Source organism: Engystomops pustulosus, chromosome 9 (assembly GCF_040894005.1).
Source record: "Engystomops pustulosus chromosome 9, aEngPut4.maternal, whole genome shotgun sequence".
Taxonomy (NCBI): Eukaryota; Metazoa; Chordata; class Amphibia; order Anura; family Leptodactylidae; genus Engystomops; species Engystomops pustulosus.
The window spans coordinates 29201220-29211219 of NC_092419.1; the positions used below are offsets into that span (position 1 = coordinate 29201220).

Consider the following 10000-nt stretch of genomic DNA (forward strand, 5'->3'; position numbering starts at 1 on the left):
CCGTATGGTCAGGCGTTATGTGCAATATGTGAAAAAAGTACAGAGAAATCTGGAATGTCATGTAGGTCTACTGTATTTGTTGATGTATACTAGAAAGAAAGTTTTGTTTTGTCTTTAACCTCAAAAGAAACCAAAGACACAACAGTATTTCCTGTTTCAACATAAAGACCACAGAACATACTGTAAGGACCGCGTGGCCTAATGGATAAGGCGTCTGACTTCGGATCAGAAGATTGAGGGTTCGAGTCCCTTCGTGGTCGATGAGTTAATAGAGTGTGCCTAAGTGCTATCTTTTGAATTTGATTACACGAGTATAAGTTAGCGTTTACATTGACTCATGTAAGAAAGCTTGCTTTGCCAAAAACTTGCTGTCAGAAGTGGGATTTGAACCCACGCCTCCATTTGGAGACCAGAACACCCATGTTGGGGGAAGAATTTGCTCTTGAGTCTGGCACCTTAGACCACTCGGCCATTCTGACATACTGGCAAAGACATTTTAGTCCATTCCTTAGCCGTGTGGTTTACCGTATGGTCAGGCGTTATGTGCAATATGTGAAAAAATTACAGAGAAATCTGGAATGTCATGTAGGTCTACTGTATTTGTTGATGTATACTAGAAAGAAAGTTTTGTTTTGTCTTTTACCTCAAATGAATCCAAAGACACAATAGTATTTCCTGTTTCAACGTAAAGTCCACAGAGCCTACCGTCAGGACCGTGTGGCCTAATGGATAAGGCGTCTGACTTCGGATCAGAAGATTGAGGGGTCGAGTCCCTTCGTGGTTGATGAGTTAATAGAGCGCTGCCTAAGTGCTATCTTTTGAATTTGATTACACGAGTATAAGTTAGCGTTTACATTGACTCATGTAAGAAAGCTTGCTTTGCCAAAAACTTGCTGTCAGAAGTGGGATTTGAACCCACGCCTCCATTTGGAGACCAGAACACCCATGTTGGGGGAAGAATTTGCTCTTGAGTCTGGCGCCTTAGACCACTCGGCCATTCTGACATACTGGCAAAGACATTTTAGTCCATTCCTTAGCCGTGTGGTTTACCGTATGGTCAGGCGTTATGTGCAATATGTGAAAAAATTACAGAGAAATCTGGAATGTCATGTAGGTCTACTGTATTTGTTGATGTATACTAGAAAGAAAGTTTTGTTTTGTCTTTTACCTCAAATGAAACCAAAGACACAATAGTATTTCCTGTTTCAACGTAAAGTCCACAGAGCCTACCGTCAGGACCGCGTGGCCTAATGGATAAGGCGTCTGACTTCGGATCAGAAGATTGAGGGTTCGAGTCCCTTCGTGGTCGATGAGTTAATAGAGCGCTGCCTAAGTGCTATCTTTTGAATTTGATTACACGAGTATAAGTTAGCGTTTACATTGAGTCATGTAAGAAAGCTTGCTTTGCCAAAAACTTGCTGTCAGAAGTGGGATTTGAACCCACGCCTCCATTTGGAGACCAGAACACCCATGTTGGGGGAAGAATTTGCTCTTGAGTCTGGCGCCTTAGACCACTCGGCCATTCTGACATACTGGCAAAGACATTTTAGTCCATTCCTTAGCCGTGTGGTTTACCGTATGGTCAGGCGTTATGTGCAATATGTGAAAAAATTACAGAGAAATCTGGAATGTCATGTAGGTCTACTGTATTTGTTGATGTATACTAGAAAGAAAGTTTTGTTTTGTCTTTTACCTCAAATGAAACCAAAGACACAACAGTATTTCCTGTTTCAACGTAAAGTCCACAGAGCCTACCATCAGGACCGCGTGGCCTAATGGATAAGGCGTCTGACTTCGGATCAGAAGATTGAGGGTTCGAGTCCCTTCGTGGTCGATGAGTTAACAGAGAGCTGTCTAAGTGCTATCTTTTGAATTTGATTACACGAGTATAAGTTAGCGTTTACATTGACTCATGTAAGAAAGCTTGCTTTGCCAAAAACTTGCTGTCAGAAATGGGATTTGAACCCACGCCTCCATTTGGAGACCAGAACACCCATGTTGGGGGAAGAATTTGCTCTTGAGTCTGGCGCCTTAGACCACTCGGCCATTCTGACATACTGGCAAAGACATTTTAGTCCATTCCTTAGCCGTGTGGTTTACCATATGGTCAGGCGTTATGTGCAATATGTGAAAAAATTACAGAGAAATCTCGAATGTCATGTAGGTCTACTGTATTTGTTGATGTATACTAGAAAGAAAGTTTTGTTTTGTCTTTTACCTCAAATGAAACCAAAGACACAATAGTATTTCCTGTTTCAACGTAAAGTCCACAGAGCCTGCCGTCAGGACCGCGTGGCCTAATGGATAAGGCGTCTGACTTCGGATCAGAAGATTGGGGGTTCGAGTCCCTTCGTGGTCGATGAGTTAATAGAGCGCTGTCTAAGTGCTATCTTTTGAATTTGATTACACGAGTATAAGTTAGCGTTTACATTGACTCATGTAAGAAAGCTTGCTTTGCCAAAAACTTGCTGTCAGAAGTGGGATTTGAACCCACGCCTCCATTTGGAGACCAGAACACCCATGTTGGGGGAAGAATTTGCTCTTGAGTCTGGCGCCTTAGACCACTCGGCCATTCTGACATACTGGCAAAGACATTTTAGTCCATTCCTTAGCCGTGTGGTTTACCGTATGGTCAGGCGTTATGTGCAATATGTGAAAAAATTACAGAGAAATCTGGAATGTCATGTAGGTCTACTGTATTTGTTGATGTATACTAGAAAGAAAGTTTTGTTTTGTCTTTTACCTCAAATGAAACCAAAGACACAATAGTATTTCCTGTTTCAACGTAAAGTCCACAGAGCCTACCGTCAGAACTGTGTGGCCTAATGGATAAGGCGTCTGACTTCGGATCAGAAGATTGAGGGTTCGAGTCCCTTCGTGGTCGATGAGTTAACAGAGAGCTGTCTAAGTGCTATCTTTTGAATTTGATTACACGAGTATAAGTTAGCGTTTACATTGACTCATGTAAGAAAGCTTGCTTTGCCAAAAACTTGCTGTCAGAAGTGGGATTTGAACCCACGCCTCCATTTGGAGACCAGAACACCCATGTTGGGGGAAGAATTTGCTCTTGAGTCTGGCGCCTTAGACCACTCGGCCATTCTGACATACTGGCAAAGACATTTAAGTCCATTCCTTAGCCGTGTGGTTTACCGTATGGTCAGGCGTTATGTGCAATATGTGAAAAAATTACAGAGAAATCTGGAATGTCATGTAGGTCTACTGTATTTGTTGATGTATACTAGAAAGAAAGTTTTGTTTTGTCTTTTACCTCAAATGAAACCAAAGACACAACAGTATTTCCTGTTTCAACGTAAAGTCCACAGAGCCTACCATCAGGACCGCGTGGCCTAATGGATAAGGCGTCTGACTTCGGATCAGAAGATTGAGGGTTCGAGTCCCTTCGTGGTCGATGAGTTAATAGAGAGCTGTCTAAGTGATATCTTTTGAATTTGATTACACGAGTATAAGTTAGCGTTTACATTGACTCATGTAAGAAAGCTTGCTTTGCCAAAAACTTGCTGTCAGAAGTGGGATTTGAACCCACGCCTCCATTTGGAGACCAGAACACCCATGTTGGGGGAAGAATTTGCTCTTGAGTCTGGCGCCTTGGACCACTCGGCCATTCTGACATACTCGCGAAGACATTTTAGTCCATTCCTTAGCCGTGTGGTTTACCGTATGGTCAGGCGTTATGTGCAATATGTGAAAAAAGTACAGAGAAATCTGGAATGTCATGTAGGTCTACTGTATTTGTTGATGTATACTAGAAAGAAAGTTTTGTTTTGTCTTTAACCTCAAAAGAAACCAAAGACACAACAGTATTTCCTGTTTCAACATAAAGACCACAGAACATACTGTAAGGACTGCGTGGCCTAATGGATAAGGCGTCTGACTTCGGATCAGAAGATTGAGGGTTCGAGTCCCTTCGTGGTCGATGAGTTAATAGAGTGTGCCTAAGTGCTATCTTTTGAATTTGATTACACGAGTATAAGTTAGCGTTTACATTTACTCATGTAAGAAAGCTTGCTTTGCCAAAAACTTGCTGTCAGAAGTGGGATTTGAACCCACGCCTCCATTTGGAGACCAGAACACCCATGTTGGGGGAAGAATTTGCTCTTGAGTGTGGCGCCTTAGACCACTCGGCCATTCTGACATACTGGCAAAGACATTTTAGTCCATTCCTTAGCCGTGTGGTTTACCGTATGGTCAGGCGTTATGTGCAATATGTGAAAAAATTACAGAGAAATCTGGAATGTCATGTAGGTCTACTGTATTTGTTGATGTATACTAGAAAGAAAGTTTTGTTTTGTCTTTTACCTCAAATGAATCCAAAGACACAATAGTATTTCCTGTTTCAACGTAAAGTCCACAGAGCCTACCGTCAGGACCGCGTGGCCTAATGGATAAGGCGTCTGACTTCGGATCAGAAGATTGAGGGGTCGAGTCCCTTCGTGGTTGATGAGTTAATAGAGCGCTGCCTAAGTGCTATCTTTTGAATTTGATTACACGAGTATAAGTTAGCGTTTACATTGACTCATGTAAGAAAGCTTGCTTTGCCAAAAACTTGCTGTCAGAAGTGGGATTTGAACCCACGCCTCCATTTGGAGACCAGAACACCCATGTTGGGGGAAGAATTTGCTCTTGAGTCTGGCGCCTTAGACCACTCGGCCATTCTGACATACTGGCAAAGACATTTTAGTCCATTCCTTAGCCGTGTGGTTTACCGTATGGTCAGGCGTTATGTGCAATATGTGAAAAAATTACAGAGAAATCTGGAATGTCATGTAGGTCTACTGTATTTGTTGATGTATACTAGAAAGAAAGTTTTGTTTTGTCTTTTACCTCAAATGAAACCAAAGACACAATAGTATTTCCTGTTTCAACGTAAAGTCCACAGAGCCTACCGTCAGGACCGCGTGGCCTAATGGATAAGGCGTCTGACTTCGGATCAGAAGATTGAGGGTTCGAGTCCCTTCGTGGTCGATGAGTTAATAGAGCGCTGCCTAAGTGCTATCTTTTGAATTTGATTACACGAGTATAAGTTAGCGTTTACATTGACTCATGTAAGAAAGCTTGCTTTGCCAAAAACTTGCTGTCAGAAGTGGGATTTGAACCCACGCCTCCATTTGGAGACCAGAACACCCATGTTGGGGGAAGAATTTGCTCTTGAGTCTGGCGCCTTAGACCACTCGGCCATTCTGACATACTGGCAAAGACATTTTAGTCCATTCCTTAGCCGTGTGGTTTACCGTATGGTCAGGCGTTATGTGCAATATGTGAAAAAATTACAGAGAAATCTGGAATGTCATGTAGGTCTACTGTATTTGTTGATGTATACTAGAAAGAAAGTTTTGTTTTGTCTTTTACCTCAAATGAAACCAAAGACACAACAGTATTTCCTGTTTCAACGTAAAGTCCACAGAGCCTACCATCAGGACCGCGTGGCCTAATGGATAAGGCGTCTGACTTCGGATCAGGAGATTGAGGGTTCGAGTCCCTTCGTGGTCAATGAGTTAACAGAGAGCTGTCTAAGTGCTATCTTTTGAATTTGATTACACGAGTATAAGTTAGCGTTTACATTGACTCATGTAAGAAAGCTTGCTTTGCCAAAAACTTGCTGTCAGAAGTGGGATTTGAACCCACGCCTCCATTTGGAGACCAGAACACCCATGTTGGGGGAAGAACTTGCTCTTGAGTCTGGCGCCTTAGACCACTCGGCCATTCTGACATACTGGCAAAGACATTTTAGTCCATTCCTTAGCCGTGTGGTTTACCGTATGGTCAGGCGTTATGTGCAATATGTGAAAAAATTACAGAGAAATCTGGAATGTCATGTAGGTCTACTGTATTTGTTGATGTATACTAGAAAGAAAGTTTTGTTTTGTCTTTTACCTCAAATGAAACCAAAGACACAATAGTATTTCCTGTTTCAACGTAAAGTCCACAGAGCCTACCGTCAGGACCGCGTGGCCTAATGGATAAGGCGTCTGACTTCGGATCAGAAGATTGAGGGTTCGACTCCCTTCGTGGTCGATGAGTTAATAGAGCGCTGCCTAAGTGCTATCTTTTGAATTTGATTACACGAGTATAAGTTAGCGTTTACATTGACTCATGTAAGAAAGCTTGCTTTGCCAAAAACTTGCTGTCAGAAGTGGGATTTGAACCCACGCCTCCATTTGGAGACCAGAACACCCATGTTGGGGGAAGAATTTGCTCTTGAGTCTGGCGCCTTAGACCACTCGGCCATTCTGACATACTGGCAAAGACATTTTAGTCCATTCCTTAGCCGTGTGGTTTACCGTATGGTCAGGCGTTATGTGCAATATGTGAAAAAATTACAGAGAAATCTGGAATGTCATGTAGGTCTACTGTATTTGTTGATGTATACTAGAAAGAAAGTTTTGTTTTGTCTTTTACCTCAAATGAAACCAAAGACACAACAGTATTTCCTGTTTCAACGTAAAGTCCACAGAGCCTACCATCAGGACCGCGTGGCCTAATGGATAAGGCGTCTGACTTCGGATCAGGAGATTGAGGGTTCGAGTCCCTTCGTGGTCAATGAGTTAATAGAGAGCTGTCTAAGTGCTATCTTTTGAATTTGATTACACGAGTATAAGTTAGCGTTTACATTGACTCATGTAAGAAAGCTTGCTTTGCCAAAAACTTGCTGTCAGAAGTGGGATTTGAACCCACGCCTCCATTTGGAGACCAGAACACCCATGTTGGGGGAAGAATTTGCTCTTGAGTCTGGCGCCTTAGACCACTCGGCCATTCTGACATACTGGCAAAGACATTTTAGTCCATTCCTTAGCCGTGTGGTTTACCGTATGGTCAGGCGTTATGTGCAATATGTGAAAAAATTACAGAGAAATCTGGAATGTCATGTAGGTCTACTGTATTTGTTGATGTATACTAGAAAGAAAGTTTTGTTTTGTCTTTTACCTCAAATGAAACCAAAGACACAATAGTATTTCCTGTTTCAACGTAAAGTCCACAGAGCCTACCATCAGGACCGTGGGCCTAATGGATAAGGCGTCTGACTTCGGATCAGAAGATTGAGGGTTCGAGTCCCTTCGTGGTCGATGAGTTAATAGAGAGCTGTCTAATTGCTATCTTTTGAATTTGATTACACGAGTATAAGTTAGCGTTTATATTGACTCATGTAAGAAAGCTTGCTTTGCCAAAAACTTGCTGTCAGAAGTGGGATTTGAACCCACGCCTCCATTTGGAGACCAGAACACCCATGTTGGCGGAAGAATTTGCTCTTGAGTCTGGCGCCTTAGACCACTCGGCCATTCTGACAGACTGGCAAAGACATTTTAGTCCATTCCTTAGCCGTGTGGTTTACCGTATGGTCAGGCGTTATGTGCAATATGTGAAAAAATTACAGAGAAATCTGGAATGTCATGTAGGTCTACTGTATTTGTTGATGTATACTAGAAAGAAAGTTTTGTTTTGTCTTTTACCTCAAATCAAACCAAAGACACAACAGTATTTCCTGTTTCAACGTAAAGTCCACAGAGCCTACCATCAGGACCGCGTGGCCTAATGGATAAGGCGTCTGACTTCGGATCAGAAGATTGAGGGTTCGAGTCCCTTCGTGGTTGATGAGTTAATAGAGAGCTGTCTAAGTGCTATCTTTTGAATTTGATTACACGAGTATAAGTTAGCGTTTACATTGACTCATGTAAGAAAGCTTGCTTTGCCAAAAACTTGCTGTCAGAAGTGGGATTTGAACCCACGCCTCCATTTGGAGACCAGAACACCCATTTTGGGGGAAGAATTTGCTCTTGAGTCTGGCGCCTTAGACCACTCGGCCATTCTGACATACTCGCGAAGACATTTTAGTCCATTCCTTAGCCGTGTGGTTTACCGTATGGTCAGGCGTTATGTGCAATATGTGAAAAAATTACAGAGAAATCTGGAATGTCATGTAGGTCTACTGTATTTGTTTATGTATACTAGAAAGAAAGTTTTGTTTTGTCTTTTACCTCAAATGAAACCAAAGACACAACAGTATTTCCTGTTTCAACGTAAAGTCCACAGAGCCTACCATCAGGACCGCGTGGCCTAATGGATAAGGCGTCTGACTTCGGATCAGGAGATTGAGGGTTCGAGTCCCTTCGTGGTCAATGAGTTAACAGAGAGCTGTCTAAGTGCTATCTTTTGAATTTGATTACACGAGTATAAGTTAGCGTTTACATTGACTCATGTAAGAAAGCTTGCTTTGCCAAAAACTTGCTGTCAGAAGTGGGATTTGAACCCACGCCTCCATTTGGAGACCAGAACACCCATGTTGGGGGAAGAATTTGCTCCTGAGTCTGGCGCCTTAGACCACTCGGCCATTGTGACATACTAGCAAAGACATTTTAGCCCATTCCTTAGCCGTGTGGTTTACCGTATGGTCAGGCGTTATGTGCAATATGTGAAAAAATTACAGAGAAATCTGGAATGTCATGTAGGTCTACTATATTTGTTGATGTATACTAGAAAGAAAGTTTTGTTTTGTCTTTTACCTCAAATGAAACCAAAGACACAACAGTATTTCCTGTTTCAACGTAAAGTCCACAGAGCCTACCATCAGGACCGCGTGGCCTAATGGATAAGGCGTCTGACTTCGGATCAGGAGATTGAGGGTTCGAGTCCCTTCGTGGTCAATGAGTTAACAGAGAGCTGTCTAAGTGCTATCTTTTGAATTTGATTACACGAGTATAAGTTAGCGTTTACATTGACTCATGTAAGAAAGCTTGCTTTGCCAAAAACTTGCTGTCAGAAGTGGGATTTGAACCCACGCCTCCATTTGGAGACCAGAACACCCATGTTGGGGGAAGAATTTGCTCCTGAGTCTGGCGCCTTAGACCACTCGGCCATTGTGACATACTAGCAAAGACATTTTAGCCCATTCCTTAGCCGTGTGGTTTACCGTATGGTCAGGCGTTATGTGCAATATGTGAAAAAATTACAGAGAAATCTGGAATGTCATGTAGGTCTACTATATTTGTTGATGTATACTAGAAAGAAAGTTTTGTTTTGTCTTTTACCTCAAATGAAACCAAAGACACAACAGTATTTCCTGTTTCAACGTAAAGTCCACAGAGCCTACCATCAGGACCGCGTGGCCTAATGGATAAGGCGTCTGACTTCGGATCAGGAGATTGAGGGTTCGAGTCCCTTCGTGGTCAATGAGTTAACAGAGAGCTGTCTAAGTGCTATCTCTTGAATTTGATTACACGAGTATAAGTTAGCGTTTACATTGACTCATGTAAGAAAGCTTGCTTTGCCAAAAACTTGCTGTCAGAAGTGGGATTTGAACCCACGCCTCCATTTGGAGACCAGAACACCCATGTTGGGGGAAGAATTTGCTCTTGAGTCTGGCGCCTTAGACCACTCGGCCATTCTGACATACTGGCAAAGACATTTTAGTCCATTCCTTAGCCGTGTGGTTTACCGTATGGTCAGGCGTTATGTGCAATATGTGAAAAAATTACAGAGAAATCTGGAATGTCATGTAGGTCTACTGTATTTGTTGATGTATACTAGAAAGAAAGTTTTGTTTTGTCTTTTACCTCAAATGAAACCAAAGACACAATAGTATTTCCTGTTTCAACGTAAAGTCCACAGAGCCTACCATCAGGACCGTGTGGCCTAATGGATAAGGCGTCTGACTTCGGATCAGGAGATTGAGGGTTCGAGTCCCTTCGTGGTCAATGAGTTAACAGAGAGCTGTCTAAGTGCTATCTTTTGAATTTGATTACACGAGTATAAGTTAGCGTTTACATTGACTCATGTAAGAAAGCTTGCTTTGCCAAAAACTTGCTGTCAGAAGTGGGATTTGAACCCACGCCTCCATTTGGAGACCAGAACACCCATGTTGGGGGAAGAATTTGCTCCTGAGTCTGGCGCCTTAGACCACTCGGCCATTGTGACATACTGGCAAAGACATTTTAGTCCATTCCTTAGCCGTGTGGTTTACCGTATGGTCAGGCGTTATGTGCAATAT

The 10000-nt window shown here is 42.5% G+C and overlaps 30 non-coding genes across 30 annotated transcripts; 15 read left to right on the forward strand and 15 right to left on the reverse strand.

Moving 5' to 3' along the window:
• Positions 1-187: 187 nt before the first annotated feature.
• Positions 188-260, forward strand: TRNAR-UCG (transfer RNA arginine (anticodon UCG)). Its single transcript has one exon. It is a non-coding gene; the product is annotated as a tRNA-Arg (tRNA).
• Positions 261-369: 109 nt separating this feature from the next.
• On the reverse strand, positions 370-479 carry TRNAL-CAA (transfer RNA leucine (anticodon CAA)). The gene is made up of 2 exons: positions 442-479; positions 370-415 (listed from the first exon to the last, which is right to left on the reverse strand). It is a non-coding gene; the product is annotated as a tRNA-Leu (tRNA).
• A 415-nt stretch (positions 480-894) lies between these two features.
• TRNAL-CAA (transfer RNA leucine (anticodon CAA)) lies at positions 895-1004 on the reverse strand. Its single transcript has 2 exons — positions 967-1004; positions 895-940 (listed from the first exon to the last, which is right to left on the reverse strand). It is a non-coding gene; the product is annotated as a tRNA-Leu (tRNA).
• A 232-nt stretch (positions 1005-1236) lies between these two features.
• On the forward strand, positions 1237-1309 carry TRNAR-UCG (transfer RNA arginine (anticodon UCG)). The gene has a single exon. It is a non-coding gene; the product is annotated as a tRNA-Arg (tRNA).
• Positions 1310-1419: 110 nt separating this feature from the next.
• TRNAL-CAA (transfer RNA leucine (anticodon CAA)) lies at positions 1420-1529 on the reverse strand. Its single transcript has 2 exons — positions 1492-1529; positions 1420-1465 (listed from the first exon to the last, which is right to left on the reverse strand). It is a non-coding gene; the product is annotated as a tRNA-Leu (tRNA).
• Positions 1530-1761: 232 nt separating this feature from the next.
• TRNAR-UCG (transfer RNA arginine (anticodon UCG)) lies at positions 1762-1834 on the forward strand. Its single transcript has one exon. It is a non-coding gene; the product is annotated as a tRNA-Arg (tRNA).
• Positions 1835-1944: 110 nt separating this feature from the next.
• Positions 1945-2054, reverse strand: TRNAL-CAA (transfer RNA leucine (anticodon CAA)). Its single transcript has 2 exons — positions 2017-2054; positions 1945-1990 (listed from the first exon to the last, which is right to left on the reverse strand). It is a non-coding gene; the product is annotated as a tRNA-Leu (tRNA).
• A 232-nt stretch (positions 2055-2286) lies between these two features.
• On the forward strand, positions 2287-2359 carry TRNAR-UCG (transfer RNA arginine (anticodon UCG)). The gene has a single exon. It is a non-coding gene; the product is annotated as a tRNA-Arg (tRNA).
• A 110-nt stretch (positions 2360-2469) lies between these two features.
• Positions 2470-2579, reverse strand: TRNAL-CAA (transfer RNA leucine (anticodon CAA)). Its single transcript has 2 exons — positions 2542-2579; positions 2470-2515 (listed from the first exon to the last, which is right to left on the reverse strand). It is a non-coding gene; the product is annotated as a tRNA-Leu (tRNA).
• Positions 2580-2994: 415 nt separating this feature from the next.
• TRNAL-CAA (transfer RNA leucine (anticodon CAA)) lies at positions 2995-3104 on the reverse strand. The gene is made up of 2 exons: positions 3067-3104; positions 2995-3040 (listed from the first exon to the last, which is right to left on the reverse strand). It is a non-coding gene; the product is annotated as a tRNA-Leu (tRNA).
• Positions 3105-3336: 232 nt separating this feature from the next.
• On the forward strand, positions 3337-3409 carry TRNAR-UCG (transfer RNA arginine (anticodon UCG)). Its single transcript has one exon. It is a non-coding gene; the product is annotated as a tRNA-Arg (tRNA).
• A 110-nt stretch (positions 3410-3519) lies between these two features.
• Positions 3520-3629, reverse strand: TRNAL-CAA (transfer RNA leucine (anticodon CAA)). The gene is made up of 2 exons: positions 3592-3629; positions 3520-3565 (listed from the first exon to the last, which is right to left on the reverse strand). It is a non-coding gene; the product is annotated as a tRNA-Leu (tRNA).
• A 232-nt stretch (positions 3630-3861) lies between these two features.
• TRNAR-UCG (transfer RNA arginine (anticodon UCG)) lies at positions 3862-3934 on the forward strand. Its single transcript has one exon. It is a non-coding gene; the product is annotated as a tRNA-Arg (tRNA).
• Positions 3935-4568: 634 nt separating this feature from the next.
• On the reverse strand, positions 4569-4678 carry TRNAL-CAA (transfer RNA leucine (anticodon CAA)). Its single transcript has 2 exons — positions 4641-4678; positions 4569-4614 (listed from the first exon to the last, which is right to left on the reverse strand). It is a non-coding gene; the product is annotated as a tRNA-Leu (tRNA).
• A 232-nt stretch (positions 4679-4910) lies between these two features.
• On the forward strand, positions 4911-4983 carry TRNAR-UCG (transfer RNA arginine (anticodon UCG)). Its single transcript has one exon. It is a non-coding gene; the product is annotated as a tRNA-Arg (tRNA).
• Positions 4984-5093: 110 nt separating this feature from the next.
• Positions 5094-5203, reverse strand: TRNAL-CAA (transfer RNA leucine (anticodon CAA)). Its single transcript has 2 exons — positions 5166-5203; positions 5094-5139 (listed from the first exon to the last, which is right to left on the reverse strand). It is a non-coding gene; the product is annotated as a tRNA-Leu (tRNA).
• Positions 5204-5435: 232 nt separating this feature from the next.
• Positions 5436-5508, forward strand: TRNAR-UCG (transfer RNA arginine (anticodon UCG)). Its single transcript has one exon. It is a non-coding gene; the product is annotated as a tRNA-Arg (tRNA).
• Positions 5509-5618: 110 nt separating this feature from the next.
• On the reverse strand, positions 5619-5728 carry TRNAL-CAA (transfer RNA leucine (anticodon CAA)). Its single transcript has 2 exons — positions 5691-5728; positions 5619-5664 (listed from the first exon to the last, which is right to left on the reverse strand). It is a non-coding gene; the product is annotated as a tRNA-Leu (tRNA).
• Positions 5729-5960: 232 nt separating this feature from the next.
• TRNAR-UCG (transfer RNA arginine (anticodon UCG)) lies at positions 5961-6033 on the forward strand. Its single transcript has one exon. It is a non-coding gene; the product is annotated as a tRNA-Arg (tRNA).
• Positions 6034-6143: 110 nt separating this feature from the next.
• TRNAL-CAA (transfer RNA leucine (anticodon CAA)) lies at positions 6144-6253 on the reverse strand. The gene is made up of 2 exons: positions 6216-6253; positions 6144-6189 (listed from the first exon to the last, which is right to left on the reverse strand). It is a non-coding gene; the product is annotated as a tRNA-Leu (tRNA).
• A 232-nt stretch (positions 6254-6485) lies between these two features.
• On the forward strand, positions 6486-6558 carry TRNAR-UCG (transfer RNA arginine (anticodon UCG)). Its single transcript has one exon. It is a non-coding gene; the product is annotated as a tRNA-Arg (tRNA).
• A 110-nt stretch (positions 6559-6668) lies between these two features.
• On the reverse strand, positions 6669-6778 carry TRNAL-CAA (transfer RNA leucine (anticodon CAA)). The gene is made up of 2 exons: positions 6741-6778; positions 6669-6714 (listed from the first exon to the last, which is right to left on the reverse strand). It is a non-coding gene; the product is annotated as a tRNA-Leu (tRNA).
• A 414-nt stretch (positions 6779-7192) lies between these two features.
• Positions 7193-7302, reverse strand: TRNAL-CAA (transfer RNA leucine (anticodon CAA)). Its single transcript has 2 exons — positions 7265-7302; positions 7193-7238 (listed from the first exon to the last, which is right to left on the reverse strand). It is a non-coding gene; the product is annotated as a tRNA-Leu (tRNA).
• Positions 7303-7534: 232 nt separating this feature from the next.
• TRNAR-UCG (transfer RNA arginine (anticodon UCG)) lies at positions 7535-7607 on the forward strand. The gene has a single exon. It is a non-coding gene; the product is annotated as a tRNA-Arg (tRNA).
• Positions 7608-7717: 110 nt separating this feature from the next.
• On the reverse strand, positions 7718-7827 carry TRNAL-CAA (transfer RNA leucine (anticodon CAA)). Its single transcript has 2 exons — positions 7790-7827; positions 7718-7763 (listed from the first exon to the last, which is right to left on the reverse strand). It is a non-coding gene; the product is annotated as a tRNA-Leu (tRNA).
• A 232-nt stretch (positions 7828-8059) lies between these two features.
• On the forward strand, positions 8060-8132 carry TRNAR-UCG (transfer RNA arginine (anticodon UCG)). Its single transcript has one exon. It is a non-coding gene; the product is annotated as a tRNA-Arg (tRNA).
• Positions 8133-8584: 452 nt separating this feature from the next.
• On the forward strand, positions 8585-8657 carry TRNAR-UCG (transfer RNA arginine (anticodon UCG)). Its single transcript has one exon. It is a non-coding gene; the product is annotated as a tRNA-Arg (tRNA).
• A 452-nt stretch (positions 8658-9109) lies between these two features.
• TRNAR-UCG (transfer RNA arginine (anticodon UCG)) lies at positions 9110-9182 on the forward strand. The gene has a single exon. It is a non-coding gene; the product is annotated as a tRNA-Arg (tRNA).
• Positions 9183-9292: 110 nt separating this feature from the next.
• On the reverse strand, positions 9293-9402 carry TRNAL-CAA (transfer RNA leucine (anticodon CAA)). Its single transcript has 2 exons — positions 9365-9402; positions 9293-9338 (listed from the first exon to the last, which is right to left on the reverse strand). It is a non-coding gene; the product is annotated as a tRNA-Leu (tRNA).
• A 232-nt stretch (positions 9403-9634) lies between these two features.
• Positions 9635-9707, forward strand: TRNAR-UCG (transfer RNA arginine (anticodon UCG)). Its single transcript has one exon. It is a non-coding gene; the product is annotated as a tRNA-Arg (tRNA).
• Positions 9708-10000: the final 293 nt, after the last annotated feature.